The 17,944-nt window shown below is 37.6% G+C and overlaps 1 protein-coding gene across 28 annotated transcripts in view; it reads left to right on the plus strand.

Annotated features, from left to right (window-relative positions):
- The window catches only part of LOC105481485 (mono-ADP ribosylhydrolase 2), a 2,105,812-nt gene that overhangs the window by 1,864,211 nt on the left and 223,657 nt on the right, over positions 1 to 17,944 (plus strand). The window lies entirely within an intron of this gene.

The following is a 17,944-nucleotide window of genomic DNA, read 5'->3' on the forward strand; positions in this document are numbered from 1 at the left end:
ATGACAGAACAGCATTCCATTGTGTATATAAACATATTTTCTTTATGCATTCATTTGTTAATGGTCAGTAAGGTTGATTCCCCATCTTGACTATGTGAACAGTGTGGCAATAAACAGTTGACTGCAGGCATCCCTTTAAAATATTTTATTTCCTTTCCTTTTGATACGTAATCAGTAGTGGGACTGCTAGACCATATGGTAGTTCTACCTCTATATTGTTTTGCATGATGGCTATACTAATTTATATTTCCAGCAATAGTTTATAAGAGTTCCCTGTTCTCTGAATCCTGGTCAGCACTTCTTTTTTTGGTCTGTTTGATAAAGGCTATGCTGATTGGAGCATAGTGGTATCTTATTGTGGTTTTGATTTGTATTTCCTTGATGACTCATGATGTTGAGCAATTTTCATATGCTTGTTGACCATTTGTGTGTCTTCTTTTGAGAAATATCTATTCAGATTTTGGCCCACTTTTTAATGGAATTCTTTGTTTCTTTTTGCTGTTGAGTTATTTTGAGTTCTTTGTATATTCTGAGTATTAGCAGCTTGTTGAATGAATAGTTTACAGATATTTTCTTCCATTCTATAAGTGATCTTTTCACTTTGTTGATTGTTTCCTTTGCTGTGCAGAAGCTTTTTAATTTAATATAGTCCCATTTGCCTATTTTTTGTTTTTTGCCTGTGCTTATGAAGTCTGAGCCATAAAGTCTTTGCCTAGACCAATGTCCTGAAGCATTTCCCCTATGTTTTCTTCTAGTAGTTTTTATAGTTTCAGGTTTTATATCTATATCTTTAATTCATTTTGAGTTAATTTTTGTATAAAAGATAAAGGCCTAGTTTTATTCTTCTGCATATAGATATTCAGTTTTCCCAACATGATCTATTAAAGAGGATGTCCTTTCCTCAATGTATGTTCTTGATGCCTTTGTTGAAAATCAGTTGGCTGAAATACATTGACTGACTTCTGGATTCTCTATTGTCTTCCATTAGTCTATGCATCTTTTTTTATACTAGTACCATGGTGTTTGGGTTACTATAGGTTTGTAGTATATTTTGAAGTCAGATTGTATAATGCCTCCAGCTTTGTTCTTTTTGCTCAGAATTGCTCTGGCTCTTCAGGGTCTTTTGTGATCCTATATAAATTTAAGGTTTTTGGTCTATTTCTGTGAAAAATATCATTGGCATTTTGATAAGCATTGCATTGAATCTCTAGATTGCTTTGTGTAGTGTGGACGTTTTAATTATATCAGTTCTTCTGATTCATGAACATGGGGTGTCTTTCCCTTTGATTGTGCCCCTTTCATTTTCTTTCATTAGTGTTTTGTAGTTTTTATTGCAGAAGTCTTTAACATTCTTGGTTAAATTTATTCCTAGGTATTTTCTTTTATTTTATTGGCTATTATAAATTGAATTGCTTTCTTGATTTCTTTTTAGCTAATTCATTATTGGTGTATAGAAATGCTACTAATTTTTATATTAATTTTGTATCCTGCAACTTTACTGAATTTGATTATCAGATCTAAGAGTTTTTCAGTGAACTTTTTTGGTTAGTCTGTATATAAGATCATATCATCTGTGGGAAGGGACAATTTGACTTCCTCATTTTTCAATTTGGATGACTTCCATTTATTTCTCTTGACTGATTACTCTAGCTAGAATTCCAGTACTGTGTTGAATCAGAGTGGTGAAAGTCATCTTCCTATTGTTCCAGTTATTTCAGCTTTCAGCTTTTCACCCTTCAATATGATGCCAGCTGTGGGTTTGTCATATACAGTTTTTATTATGTTGAGCTACCTTGCTACTATGTATGACTTGTTAAGAGTTTTTATAATGAAGGGATGTTGGATTTTATTAAATGCTTTTTCTGCATCTATTGAGATGATCACATTGTTTCTGTCCTTCATTCTGTTGATGTGATTTATCACACTTATTTATTTGTGTATGTTGAACTATCCTTGCATCTCTGGGATAAATGTCACTTGACCATTGTATATAAAGTTTTCAAATAAACACACTAATGATGTACCTTATTTTTAATCCCTTAAGGGATTAAAAAAGCAAGAACAAACCAAATCCAAAATTAACAGGAAAAGAAAATAGTAAAGATCCAAGCACAACAAACTGAAATTGTGACTAAAAAACAATACATTGGATCAATGAAGTGAAAAGTGGTTTTTTTGCAAAGATAAACAAAATAAATAAACTGCTAGCAAGACTAACCAAGAAAAAAAGATAATATATCCAAATAAATAACATAAGAAATGAAAAAGGAGACATTACAACTGATATAACAAAAATACAAAGAATCATTAGAAATTATTTTGAACAACTATACGCTAACAAAGTGGAAAACCTAGAGGAAATGGATACTTTCCTGAACACCTACAGTCTACCAAGATTAAAGCAGGAAGAAATAGAAAACCTGAACAGACCAATAACGAGTAATGAGATTAAATTGGTAATAAAAAGTTTCCCAATAAAGAAAAGCCCAGGACCAGATGGCTTATTGCTGAATTCTACCAAAGTTATAAAGAAAACTAGCACCAATTTTTCTCAAACTATTCCAAAAACTTAAAGAGGAGGGAATTCTTCCTAACTCACCCTATGAAGCCAACATCACTCTGATACCAAAACCAGGCAAGGACACAACAAACAAAGAAAAATACAGGCCAATATCCCTGATGAAAGATGCAAAACTCCTTAATAAAACATCAGCAGACTGAATCCAACACATCAAAAAGAGATACTTCTGATGGCTTTAAAATGAGGCTGAGATTTTTCTCAGCTGGACAGTGGAAAAAGCTACCCTAGTATAGGATTTTATTAATTTGAACCTTGAAAGATAAAAAGGGATGGATGAGAAGAAAGAGAAAATGTATTTCAAATAAAAAGTGCCTGATGATGAAAGGGTGGGACGTTATTGGTCTCATTGGAGTTGGGGAGGAGATCATTATGTCAGAAGAAAAAGTGTGTATTGAGAATGGGAAATAACATTAAAAATAATGGTGGTCAGTGTGTTGAAGGGGCTTCTACATAACATCCAATCATTTAGTGATTTCCCACAGTGCAATGCCTGGGATGCTATTGACTCTACTGTTCTATCCTCCTTCTCCAGTAGCTATTTCTTCCAGGGACATTCTGTCATGGTGAGTTCAGGGCCTGCTTGTCCTTCTGATTACACCAGTCATAAAAAAGCGTAGACCAGGCTTTTCAATCCAACACACTCATCAAAGTCCATTATGCTGAACTTTGACATAGCAATACAAAATAAAGAGGAAAAACAACAATAAAAACAATAAAATTCTAGTAAAAAGCCAAAGATTAATTGCTCTTAAGCACATACTTAGGTTATTTTAAAATGCTTCCCAATGTTTCTTTAAACTATAAGTTCTTAGAATTAGGGAAAAAGCAGTTTTGGGTTTAAAATATTTTAGACTCCCAAATAAATGTGTAGGCCCCATTTGAGATGTTTCAAGTAGATGTTTGCACCTAATTTAATGTGCTAACCCAGTCTAATGAATTTGGTATTTCCCCAACTCAGTGTTTGACTTTTGGATGATGAAGTGGCTTAGACCTTGAGAAGTTCTATTCCATCAGATCAGGCCCTACTTATAAACTTCTTAAAGTTGGCATTTGATATATGGAGCTATTATGAGCTGTGCTGTGACAACATCTTTGGACAGTTATTTAAATTGTAGAGTCCTCAAAACTGGCTTCGTCACCAAAGCAATACAAATGCTGTCCTTATGTGTATAAAAAATCCTTATGCTTCCCTCACTTTGTCTTAAAGGCACCTAATACTTAAAGGCACCTAATACACCTGCTTAATACTTAACAGTCTGACAGAGAAGTTCATTTCAATCCTATAAATCAATGACCTTTCTAGTTACAAATATTCACTGATTCTGTAAACGATGACAAAATTTCATTTGAATAACATTTGATAGTACATTTCTCTATGAAATGTGAAGTGCTTTCAAAAGGTTGCCTTATGCCATGGGAATAAAAACATTTTAGGGCATGTGCATTGTCAAAAAGTCACTAAGGTATGTTCTTTGTAGAAAAGCACACAGCTGAGAGTTTACAGTGGGTAGGACTCTGCCCACCCACACATCTAGGTCTGAGGCTGTGTCTGTCTGGAGAAAGGTGTCAGTGTTTACCTATATCTCTTTGGCACTCCAATATCATGGATGCCAGTGTGGTGGCTTCCAACTGCAAATACCTGTGACTCTTTGCCCAAGGGTCATCTTTTCCTGTTACACCCCATTTAGCCCAGGCAAGAAAAGCAAGGGATTTAATATCTCCCACCTTCCCATGAGTAGCTGTCAACCCATGATCAATAGGGACAATTCCTGCATGCCTCAGCTCCCCTGACCACCAGTGGGATAATGCCAAGATATTTTCTACACTTTCTCCCAGAGCTTCCCAGTAAGATTGCACCCGAGTTGCCCACAGTGGTTACCTGCTCAACAATGCATCCTTATTGACTCCCTTCTCTATCTCACCTTTCAATATCCCTACTGGTAATTCCTAGGATCACTTCCCAAACAAACCATTTTACTTAAATCTGTGTCTTTGGAGTCTGTCTCTGGGGAAATCCAACTTACGACATATTGAGGCTGATTCCCACAAAGGCGCAGTATGGGTTAGCTGCAGATGTTAGGATCTGAGAAGCTCAAGAACTGTATAGAATAGGCAATGATGTAGAACTGTAGGCTTCTGAACAAGAGAAGGGTGTGTTGTTAAAGGAAAATGATCTTTGCTTTTGTCTATAGTTCACTTTGCTGCAAGGGAAAGTGTGGCTGGGAAGAGCCTGGAGCCTAGGGAATTGAGTTTTATCCCTATTATTATGGTTATTTAGGGGCAGGTAAAGAGAGGTTGGATTAGTGGGGAGGAAGTTAAAATGAAAATAAGGAATGTTTCTAAGGTACATGATGGAGAATCAGTGAAGATTGATGTTGACTGAGTTGGTAATGGAGGAGCAAACAGGAGGAAGGAAGCAAAAATAACACTCTTGGCGAACTGGGAGTATGGCAGGGCCCTTAGCTGTTTTGATCTATGTCTAATTTGTAGCCTCTGCTTACAGGGTAATATTTATTGGTCTTGAGAATTTCCTGAAGCAACCTTATAGTTCATCAGAATGGGGCTCATTTCTCCAAAAGAATAGACCCTGCGAAACCTCTGGAGATATAGTCAGTATTTCATATGAGTTTATGGATTTTACTTCAGCCTTCCAATACACATAAAATTTCTTATCTCTCTTGTCTCTGCACTGAAATCCTCCAACATGCCTTTTCCCTGAGTGAATAAAAAATATGAGCTTTTCTTAACAATAGACCTTCTAATGAGTGATCAGAGCCACATTTTTAGTATGTCAAAGTCAGGATCTGTTTAACAACTGGTGGCCCTCTCTCAACACTGCAGCTAGTGACAGCCTCGTTTACACTGGTTCAATGAAGATACTGAAATGTTCCCTGCCAGACAGTGGAAGTGAACTTACATTTTCACCAGTCCTCACTTAGCACAGATTTTCAAGCCACTTAACACCTTTCAAGTGTCGGAAAGCTAACAGAATGCTCAAGGCAGGGCGCCCCCGACTTTCACAGTTGCCCCAAATTTTTATTTATTGTATGTCTACGATTATTTATTTATTTTTGCTAAGAAGGAAACATAGTGATCTTAAACACTGATAACTGAGGAAGCATTTCACAGCTGGACCTTATTTTTTTTTCAAAGAACAGAGTTCTCTGAGCTCTAAATAAAACTTCTTATCACACATTTACCAATATATTTTACTATTTTAATTTTGCTTTTCAGCTTATTGATTAAATATTCAGTGTGGAGGAATGGGCATTCAGCCTTAAAATGATGTAATTTTGTTTCATTTGAAAACAGCAAAGGACAATATATCACTATTTGAATGAGCCAGGTGAAAAGAAACTCTATATGACCTTAATTCGGCCATGTGGATAAGGGGTTTTAAAAAGATTGAAAGGAGATATTGGCCGGCGCGGTGGCTCAAGCCTGTAATCCCAGCACTTTGGGAGGCCGAGTCGGGCGGATCATGAGGTCAGGAGATCGAGACCATCCTGGCTAACACGGTGAAACCCCGTCTCTACTAAAAAAAATACAAAAAACTAGCCGGGCGAGGTGGCGGGCGTCTGTAGTCCCAGCTACTCGGGAGGCTGAGGCAGGAGAATGGCGTAAACCCAGAAGGCGGAGCTTGCAGTGAGCTGAGATCCGGCCACTGCACTCCAGCCTGGGTGACAGAGCGAGACAACGTCTCAAAAAAAAAAAAAAAAAAAAAAAAGAAAGGAGATATTTAGGAAAATTTGCTGAAAGACCAAAGGAACAATAATTTCCTAGGGTGACAGGTTTGAGCTATTTTCTCTCCACCCTAGAAATGAGCCAAAGATGTATTTACCCACTGACCCAAGAAAATGGCTGATCTCCGGTTGGAGGAGACCATGACCTTTGCTTGGCCTTGTTTTATGGATGGAATTTTTAATATTCTGTCCGTACAAACCTATGCACATATTTCCAGAACATTTGCGATGAAACGGAAAAATTACATTCACCTTGATAGGGTTTCTTAATATTACCTCTTCCACTGGAGAATCCAGCTGATTACACTGACTTCCACCAATAACCAAGCTCCAACTAAGACATAGGTCCCAGGAATCATAGGTAGAGCAGGCAGGTGGATGAAGTTGGCTTGAGAATTTTAGTGACCAAAACATGGCCTTCATCAGGCTATGATTTTGGTGACTGAAAAAATAATAAGGCTATGGATTATTATGTGGACCATCGGGGGAGTTTCAAAGAAAGAACCCTCTTCTGAATTCATTGTGGGTTGTATTTTGTCACCTTCTTCCTACTTTAATACACAAACACTCTCTTCTCCAAGATAGAAGATTCTAGATGAAGATATAAGGCTGCACTGTCTAATTCAGTCCCCATAAGCCACATTTGTCCATTGAGCAATGAGAATGTGGTGAGTGCAAACTGAGGGGTGTTGTAAAAGACACTGTGAATTTCAAAAATGTAATACCAAGAAAAGAATGTAAATTAGCTCATTAATAATTTTTTATATTGATTATAAGTTGAAATGATAATGTTTGGATGTATTGAGTTAAATAAATATAAAATTAATTGCAGATTTCTTTTTAGATTTTAACGACATATGTTGCCAACATAATATTTCTATCAGAAAGTTCTGGAAATAAGGAACCTAAGTGCAGGGACTGATATTCCTCTTCTTCATTACTTTGGAGAATAAAGAAACTGAGCTTCTTGCTTGTAATTCATCTGTTCACCCCTTTAATTCACCTAACAATATTGTACCTATGAATCCGATGTAAAATGATGCCAATAAACCCATATAATTAATAAGGCCAGCTACTTAGAAATGTTAGTTCATAAATTAAATAGCTTTACATATGTTTTTGAATTCTACATGCATACACAAAACTATTAAGAAGGTATTTATTTTCTTATAAATTATGAAAATTCAGTATATTTCAACTTACTATTTTACTTACAAAAGTATGTTCTATTATTTTATTATTTGTGTCTGCTTTTTCCACTATATTTGTTTCATTAATAAGCTAGGTTTTAAAAAACACAATTATCATTTGACAGATGCTAAGTATCTGATTTCAATGATATGTAATAAGAAATAAAGGATCTACTCTCAAAGTAAATAATACTCATTTGTAAAAGTATCTTTCTGACATTTCAATAATATATAATAAAAATGTGTTTTTTAATGAATTAGGAGGCTCATATTTCAATATCCCTACTCTAACACATTGGCTTGGGTAGAAGAATTAGTTGGCGAGAACAGAGTCGTTGAACGAACAATGACTAGCCATTTCCCATTTAAGTTGGGAACTCTTAAAATATATAAACCATTATCCTAACTATGGAAATATAAAGAGATATGCACAAAGCATACGTCCTCTACTTCCAAGAAAGCATAATATAGTAGAATGGAGAAACAGATCACTAAGCCGACAAGAACCATCACTGTCATCCAGATCAGTGCACTCTTTTTCTACATAGCAGCCATTTTCTATGTAGCAGTCATCATGATTTTGTTAAAATAATCATATTTTATCCCTCCCACATCTACCTTTTAAAATCCCAAAGTAGATTTTCAGTGCACTTAGAATAAAATCTTACCATAGCCCTCAAGACACTGCATGATATGACCTCTATTGCCTTTTCCACTTCACTCCCCGTCCCCTCTACCCTTCACACTCAACTCTCCAGCTGACTGATGCCTCCAGGTCTTTGCCTCTGGCATCCTTCATCTTAGTCTATTTGTGTTGCTATAAAGTAATACCTGAGTGTGAGTAATTTACAAAGAAAAGAAATTTATTGGCTCATGGTTCTGCAGGCTGTAAGGAAGCATGGCTTCAGCATCTGCTTCTAGGAAGTGCCTCAGGCTGCTTCTACTCATTGCAGAAGGCAAAAGAGAGCCAATGTGTGCAGAGATTACATGACAAGAGGAGAAGCTAGAGAGAGTATGTGGGAAGGTGCCAGGCTCTTTTAAAACAACCAACTCTCACAGGAACTAATGGAGTGAGAGCCCAGTTGTTACAATGAGAATGACACCAAGCCATCCATGAAGGGTCTACCCCTCTGACCCAAACACCTCCCGTTAGGCCCCACCTCTAATACTGGAGACCAAATTTCAACATGAAATTTGGAAGGGTCAAGCATCAGCCTATTGCATCCCCTTTGCCTGGAACTCTCTCTTAAAGCTTAAGAATAATGGAAAACACAGGGAGAGTCAGTCTTGTGGACACATCTGAGTTGCCTTCTCTGGCCACCCTATCTTAAGTAGCTCCCCTTTACTCCTGACAGTGACCTTGTATCTCATTTTCCTATTTAATTCTCTTTATATTGCTAACAACTACCCCATATTATCTTTTACTTTAAATTTGCCTAGTTATTTGTTGTGTATCCCTTTTCATAGAATTAAGAACACAAGCCTTATCTCTTTTATTTGATCATTTTTTTTCCCCAGACATATCAAAGGCTTTCAATAATTAAATGCTGGCTGACCTGGTGGGTGAATGGATATGATAGTTTCATAAGTGTAAAGGCAGAGAGAATTCAGAGTAGGGGAGGAAATAGAGGTGGTATCTAATCCAGATTAGAAGTTTTCTGAAGGATATACTATCTCAGCTGGTACATATGGATAAGCAGGAGGTGGCCAGGCAATCAGCAAAGGGTTTAAACTTCTGGGCAAAAGAGCAAGAGTCTGGTGGCTAAAAACAGGCTGTCATGCTCAGAGAACTACTAAAAGTTGAGTCAAGCTGCAGTAAGAAGTGGGAGTAATGTTGAGACATGAGGACAGGTAGCCAGGAAGGAGCCCACCAGTTCATAAGAGGCAACTGCTTGAGAAGCCTGATTTGGACCGTATTGTAACCCCAAATGTCTGAACATTCAGCAGTATGAAGCATGCTTTGCATGTCAGCTTGCTTACTCCACCTCAATGTTTAAGCTCCCTGTGAGATTGTAAACTGAACAAAATCAGGGGCTGTCCCCCACCTCTTGAATTCTTCTTTACTTGTAATGCAATGCGTTATACAAAGTGGGCTTCCAGCAAATACCTATTGAGTTTAATTGAGTCCTTTCTCTTATTATTTTTCACAATGTTATCTGAACTGATACTTGGGGCTGTCTAGACTATTCTGAGATATCACACAAAGTGCAAGAATAACTCATGCTCCATTGATCCTCCATAATAGTTACTTTGAATAAATATAGAGGATGGACATGCACCATAAATTGACATGCTCCACAGCTTTTCACTATGGAAAAATACCATATTGACAATAAAGAAGGCCCAGAAGGGAGCTTTCAGAGATGTGGATAAGATATTTCTCCCCCTTGGGTTGAAACAGGAAGAGGGAATCCATTCTTGGTATATTGGATTAGAAAAAAAAAAAAAAGAAAAGAAAAGATACTCACCTGAAAAGTCTGCATCCTTGCAAGAATGATCAATTCTGAAATGCCTGTTCATTTTCCAGAGATTAGTCTTCATTAGACATAATTTTAGCAAGGTATTCAATTACATTTGTTTGAGTGGGTGAGTAGAAACCAAGTCTTGGTGATCAGAATTTTAGTACAGAGCTAACTTAAGTTGTTTGCTTTTGTCTCTTCAACGTTGGAAGGACAAATGGGTGCCTTGATTTTACACCACTTCATAAATTACCTTCTAGAGCCACATTATTTACAACAGACTGAAACAAACAGACTTAGATCTGGTTCTGATTATTATGACAGAGAAATGTGAATACAGTGGAGAAATGATATATTAATCATAGTGATGTTTGATATGCTCACTTGGAACGTGAACTAACAGGTTCAGAAACCCCAGAAATATCTCAAAGACTTCTTTTATAGGACTGATTCCCCCTTTATTATGGAAAGTTACATTTTTCCTATATATTTTATTAATTCCCGATGTCTTTATTTCAGTGTAGAACATATTCCCTTAATCATTAGCATGCACCAACCCCTTCCCACAAAAAGCACAAACTAAAGCAAATTTACAGAAACTCAACTTGAATCCTAACTCAACAACTCAAAACCACTGGACATTTCTAAATCTTTGATGTAACCACGACTTCATCTGACATTATGTTGCTTATAAGTCTTGCTACTTCTTAAGCTCACTTTTCTAAAATGATGAATGCTCATATAAAAGGCAAAACAAGGCAGTCCTGTAGAGTCATGTGAAGTCTACAAGTCAATTGATTTCCTATGAGAAACTTCTGAGCTAGGGAAGCAGGGACTCAAGAAAGTTTTGTTTCTTGTTGGGTGCCAGCTGAATAGAATTAAATATATTGTCAAATCTTGAATATTAAAATATCCTGGCTGGATGCGGTGGCTCACTCTTATAATCCTAGCACTTTGGGAGCCTGAGGCAAGAGGATCACTTGAGCTCATGAGTTCAAGACCAGCATGGGAAACATAGTGAGACCTTGTCTCTATAAAAATTTTTAAAAATTAGCCAGGCATGTGGCACATGCTTGTGATCCCGGCTATGCAGGAGGCTGAGGTGGGAGGCTCACTTGAGCCCAGGAGTTCAAGGCTTCAGTGAGCAGTGATTGGGCCACTGCACTCCAGCCTGGGAGACAGAGGGAGATACCCATCTCAAAACAACGACAACAACAACAACACAATATCTTGAACTTCAGATGTTTTAATAGTGACAGTGTGATACGTGTGCACATAGGGAAGAAACTAGCCCACAGAGTTCACTATTACATAAAACAGCATAGTTTACCTACCATTGCTTTTATTAAAAGTTTTTGTTTTTCCACGTTCATGTTGTTTTTGGAAATATATTGTAAAGTAATATTGCCAAGTAAATAATTTTCTCAAGGGAAAAATAACAATTAGAAAAGAGACAAGACCCCTTTGCTCTGATACCCTTAACCAAATTAATTGAGGAGAGAAGTAGAAATAGGAAGAGAAGAAGAGAGGAAGGACAGAAAAAAAGAAAATGTATGAGGGTAAAATCACATCACTGCAGGAGATGTTGCCCATGCCCTGTTCACATTGGACCTTAATGCTTCACTATGCTCCACACAATTTTTAGCTTCCAGTATCAGCAACTCTGTGTCCAGGGGTTCTTTTCCACAATAGTGGAAACGTTCCTGGTCAGCAGAAGGCTACTCTGCACATGGCAGGCTGCCAGTGACAAGAAATTATCTTCCCTTAAAACTTTTCCCTCAATCAGTGATTCTCTAGTGTATCAATACCCCAGCTCCTCTCCTCTTGGCTGCCATAATTCTAAGCCTTCTCTTATACACCACATCTCAGAGCTTCTCTGCAGCAGTAAGCTCCAGTGACCCATTGTGGGAGCTGGCTTAATAATTCACCCTTTGTTGATTGCTTTGCCTCTCCTGTATCACTTCACCACTCTTTCCATGCTCCCTGGGATCATCTCCTAAATAAACCATTTGAACTCATATCCTAGTCTTAACACTATGCCCCTGGTGGAACACAAATAAGGTAACTACTATTTCTGTTCATAACAGTTTGTCTTTGGACTACATTCATTAGAATTGTAACAGCTTCTATTATTAAGACCTGTATAAATTTTTTTCATGATATTGCACTTACCTGGATTATGCATTCTCCCTGCTTTCCTCAATATCCATCACAAGTGTTTCATAAATATTTTCTGAGTGCAGACAGATTCCACCAATGGAAAGCTTTTGCTATAGGACAGTTCTTGCACACAGTCTGTGCTTACTAAATGTTTTATCAGATGAAGTGTGATGATTATGCCTTTGGCAGTGGAAAGATCTTTATTCAACTTTTAATTATGTCCAGAAGAATGGCAGTATATGTAGTGTTTGAAACCATCTGGTCGAAATCCACCTGCTTACACAGGTAGGTCAGGGGAGAGGGGGTACTTTATCCATCTTAGCATCTGGGAATAATTTATCATAGAAGTCAACTTGCAAAATCAGTCACTCTGGATGTCTCATCCCTTTCAAATGAGAAGGATTTGGCTTCAAGTGCTAGACATGGAAACTGAGAATGCAGTGACTCATTTCTTTAAAAATGTGAATATGAGAGAGGAAGATTTTTATCACTCAAAGTGCAGCATGGTGAGAGCTCGCCTGAGTTGGGTAAAATGCACATAACTTATTTTATGGACACCTCTCTAAAGTGCCTTAAAGCTTAAAGGATAAAGAACCCAGTGGGTTTTCGTTTTGTTATGTGCCCCAAGGCTAAAATTCTGTGGCACATTTTAACAGAGTTTTTAAATGGCAAAACAATAGTTCTTTTTTTTTTTTAATGTAGTCTAAAATAAAATGGAACTCCAGACCTATGTGCGACAGCTGGTGTTCATATGATATTGTTAGATGCCTCCTTTTATCCCAATCTCAGTCTCCCTTGGGTAGACAAGAAATGGGAGATAATAGTCAAAAAGTAAGAAACACTTCTACTTGAGTGATGTCTTCATGATCGTAGCAAAATGAAATATTGTGACAGTTGTCCAGGTACTTCTAAGTTTGGAATTGTTTTACTAAAATATTCAGAGAACTGAAGCAAGGATTTCCTGGAAAAAGTATCTCCTCAATTATCTTTTTTATGTTGAAATTATATGAGTCTGACTTTTAGACTTCTAGTCAAATTATGCAATTTTTCTGCCTTCTGCCAGTCAGCTTCTTGCCACTAAAAGTAAAATGGGATTCTAGAAGTTAACAGAGTTTGTTTTTTTTTTCATGATGTTGATGATTAGATTTCAAAACTTATAAATCTTAAGTTTATTTACATGATTAGTCAATTGTAACTTGAATATCTGAGGAGTTATTAATGTGTCAAGCTAACATTATTTAATCATCAGAAAAGCTATTTTTCCTTCCCCAGTCCATCTCTCTGTCTCTCTTTGTGTGTATGTGTGTGTCTCTTTCTGTCTCTGTCTCTCTCTGCATATACTCATTAAATGTATATAATACATATACATCGCATATATGATCCTATTTGTCCTGACATACTATGCCCATAGGACTAACTAAAGTAATATGAGAAGAGTGAGAAGAGCTCATGGTAGGAAGATCAATGAATTGACGTATTGTAAATTATCTGGTAGATAACGCAGCTGCTTCTTCCACTTAGCAAATATGTTTTCTGTAAGTGTCCTGTGATCCACACGTAGTCTACAATGACTTTTGTATGCTAGGTCAACTGCATGGAACCCCAGAATTGTACTGGAATCACTTTTTCATTAATTCACGCAAACCGGCCTGAATTCTACTGGCAACTATGAAACATTTACCTATCGCACATGGCATAGTCTTCAAATTCTCATTTGTTTCTGATTTTAACAACAAAAAAATAGATTTTCATCATCTACAAGCCATAGCAATGCACACACTGCAGCCACTAAGCTAAACTCATCAGGTGCAAGTAGACTCATATAATCATTCATAGGCCTTATAGCTTACCAAAGGACCTTAATAACTCCCACGCCTTCTTCCTTCTGCTCCTTTGATATTTGATGGGCAAACTTATATCTGATACTGATAGATGATCAACCCTCTTGTTAGTTCAACCCCAGGCAGCAGGACTTCATTAGCTCCAGTCTGTGCTAGGGATTACGATGGTGAGTCCAGATGCAAGGAAAGGATATAGCAGGATCCCTGTCTCCCGTGGGACTTACGGCCTTGCTGGAGAAAGAGGACTAAAACCTGTAAAAGACCAAGACAATTTTGTGAAAATAGATAGAAGTGCTTAAAACTCTGGTAGTGATAAATTGATAAACCCTGATGGTAGAGACTTTGTCTAATGGCTTAAATGAGGTGCCATGTTCCTGCCAGTGAGAATTCAATACCTACTTGTCCAGGCACAAAAAAAAAAAATGATGCTCGTTACCTGATCTTAATGGAGTTCAATGAGAGCGGAGGCTAAGCCTTTGTAAGTTCTCAAGATTCTTCTCACATGTTGTAGGCTCAATTAACATGGCTTGTTATAGAACTTTTATTGGTTGGTGTTTGATCTGGTTATCCATACTGTACACAAAAGATGCTGTCAGCTGAAGAGGGAGTGCTTCAAGTACTCAGTTCTCTCTTAATCAAAGCAAAGATAAACTTCTAATAATTATTTTTCTTCAAACCAATTTATAAAGCGCATTACTCAGTGATAAGAAAGAAAGAGATAAGCTGTGTTTATTTGAAATGTCCTACTATTCCTCTGATACAGCACTGTTGTTAGATTCCTTTAGGAAATATTAGACTCTTTCTAACAATTGATCAGCCTCCCTGAATGTGCCCACCAAAAAATTAGTTCTTCAGAGCAGATTTTGCAGTGGCAGTTTGCTAAACATGGTACTTTCTCCTGAAACTCACTTATGCAGGTTTGAATGGTATCCAATGCGTCATACCAAACTATGCCCAAAATAAAATCCAACTCTCATTTCTGACATCCCATTGTTCACCATGCCCTGTATCTTACTAAGTTCTGTAAATTTTTCTTTCCTAATGCCTCTCATATCTGTTTCTTCTCTTAATCCCTGGTGCCAATATCTTAGATTAGACCACCACCGTATCTCTCCTGGATCACCCCCACGCCCTGTCTATATTTTTGCCACCATCCTCCTCTCCATCCCACCCTTTAAAGTCCCAATGAAGGTTTTAAAATTGCAATTTTATTTGGGTTCTTTCCTCCCTAAAATTCCTGATTAGTTTCAGACTAAAGCTTAGGTGCATCCTTAGTGTGGCCTGGCCTGGCCCTGCCCTTCCTTCAGCCTTACTTCTTATCATTTTATTATTGGAGTGCCAGTTACCTACTGGACCACTTGTTGTTCCCCCAAAAGCTATGCTTTCTTTTTCCTCGAGGATTTTCGTAGCAGGGTCTCTTCTCTGCTCTTCCTTCATGCCTTGGGGAACCCTTGCTCATTGTTCAGGACGCAGCTTACATGTTTTGTCCCATCCTCTGGTGGCTTTTCCTGGTCCCTCAAGGCTGTTGCCGGAAAGGGGTCCCATCCTAGACCCCAAGAGAGGGTTCTCGGACCTCTCTCGAGAAAGAATTCAGGGAGAGTCGAAAGAGTAAAGTGAAAACCAGTTGATTAAGAGAGTAAAGGAATAAAAAAATGGCTACTCCATAGGCAGAGCAGTGGCATGGGCTGCTCAACTGAGTATACTTATAGTTGTTTTTTGATTATATGCTAAACAGGATGTGAATTATTCATGAGTTTTCTGGGAAAAGGGTGGGCAATTCCCAGAACTGAGGGTTCCTCCCCCTTTTAGACCATTCAGGGTAACTTCCGGAAGTTGCCATGGCATTTGTAAACTGTCATGGCACTGATAGGAGTGTCTTTTAGGATGCTAATGTATTCGAATTAGTGTGTAATGAGCAATGAGGGCAACCAGGGGTCACTTTCACTGCCACCTTGGTTTTGGCTGGTTTGGGCCAGTTTCTTTACCACAACCTGTTTTATCAGCAAGGTCTTTATGACCCCTATCTTGTGCTGACCTCTTATCTCATCCTGTGATTTAGAATGCCTTAACCTCCTGGGAATGCAGCCCAGTAGGTCTCAGCCTCATTTTACCCAGCCGGTATTCAAGATGAAGTCACTCTTGTTCAAACTCCTCTGACAAGACTGACTTTAGTATCCTGCTGCTATGCTCCTGGATCCAGTGCCCTGTGCTAATAGATTCGATCACAGCACTGATCATGCTCTAATGACAGCAATTGTTAACTTGTTTGTTTCTCTCACCGAGAAGTCACGAACTGTGACTGTTTTTTGTTATGCGTTCCCTGCAGCTGGTACTATGTGCCAGTTCAGCAAATATTTGCTTGACAAATGAAGTCAAAGTTGTGAAGTTATTACACAACTAGTAATTGGAGAAGCAGGGATTCAAAAACAAGCTCTTTGATACCATGTGACACAGCAGTCTCTCTGCTGGGTATATGCCCAAAGTAGATGAAATCACTACCTTGTAAAGATATCTGCATTTTCATGTTCATTGCAGCATTATGTGCAATAGCCAGGCTCTGCAAACAACCTGTTAATTGATGGATGAATGGACAAAGAAAATGTAGTGTAAATCTATATCTATATATTTGTATATACATACATATATAAATATGTACATATTATTAGAGAGATATCTATATCTATATATTTTATATATCCATCTCTCTATAAGTATATATAAATATATAGAGTGATATTGATATATAAATATATATCTATATTGATATACAATGGAATATTATTTAGCCTTAAAATAGAAGGAGATCCTGCCATTTACCACAAAATAGATGGGCATGAAGGACGTTTATGTTAAGCAAAATAGGCCAGATGCAGAAGGTAAAATTTTGCATAATCTCACTTATATGTGCAATTTTTTAAAAAGTTCGGATATTCAGAGATAAAGAATAAAGCTATCCAGAGGTTGGGAAGAGAGGAAGGACATGGAGAGGTATAGGTCAACAGATACAAAGTGGCAGATACATAGAATGAAAACTCCAGAGACTGAATGTATAGCATGAAGGCTACAGCTAATAAAATTGTATTTTGGATTTTTGTTACATAAGTAGATTTTTGTTATCCTCATCCCAATAAAAAAGAACTATGTGAAATGATAGATATGTTAAATGACTTCACTGTAGTAACATTTTACTATCTATATGTATCCCATAATATCATGTTGCAAATCTTAAATATACACAGTACATTTTTTTGTATTTAAGCAGCTCTGTAAACCTCAACCATACCATGCTCTATATCCTAGGAGAAGTGACACTGTGTGCTGAAGCATGAATGGCTACAGTTAAAGTCTTTCCATTAGCCACCCTCCACCTCTTTGTCAGTCTTTTTCACTTTTTGGTGGGAGTCGGGGATGGGGGCGAGGACAGGGTCTTGCTCTGTTACCCAGGCTGAAGTGTAGTGGCACAATCTCACTGCAGCCTCAATCTCTCAGGCTTGAGGGGTCCTCCCACCTCAGCCCCTTGAGTAGTTAGGACTACAGGAGCACACCACCACGTCCAGCTAATTTTTATTATTTTTGGTAGAGACAGTGTCTCACCATGTTGTCCAGGTTGGTCTCAAACTCCCAGGCTCAAGCGATCCTTCCTCCTTGGCCTCTCAAAGTGCTGGGATTATAATAGTCATGAACCACTGTGCCTGGCCCCTTCTGCCAGTTTTTAGTATAGTAGTTTGAATATTTTAAGAAGATGGGTTGCGTGTCTAACTAAAACCTAATCGAGTGATTTATATTAAAATTGTACCTATTCTCAATGGCCTGTCAGAACTGGGAATAAGCCCTTTAAAATAAAATCAGCTTTGATACGTATTTTCTTAAATGTGTTCACTGCTATCTTTTCTCTGCCTAAGAATTCTTTTAAGAAAACTCTCCAGCAAGGATAGCTTGTTTTAAGTTTTTTATAGTTGCTCCCATTGTC

Source organism: Macaca nemestrina, chromosome 15 (assembly GCF_043159975.1).
Source record: "Macaca nemestrina isolate mMacNem1 chromosome 15, mMacNem.hap1, whole genome shotgun sequence".
NCBI classification, from domain to species: Eukaryota; Metazoa; Chordata; class Mammalia; order Primates; family Cercopithecidae; genus Macaca; species Macaca nemestrina.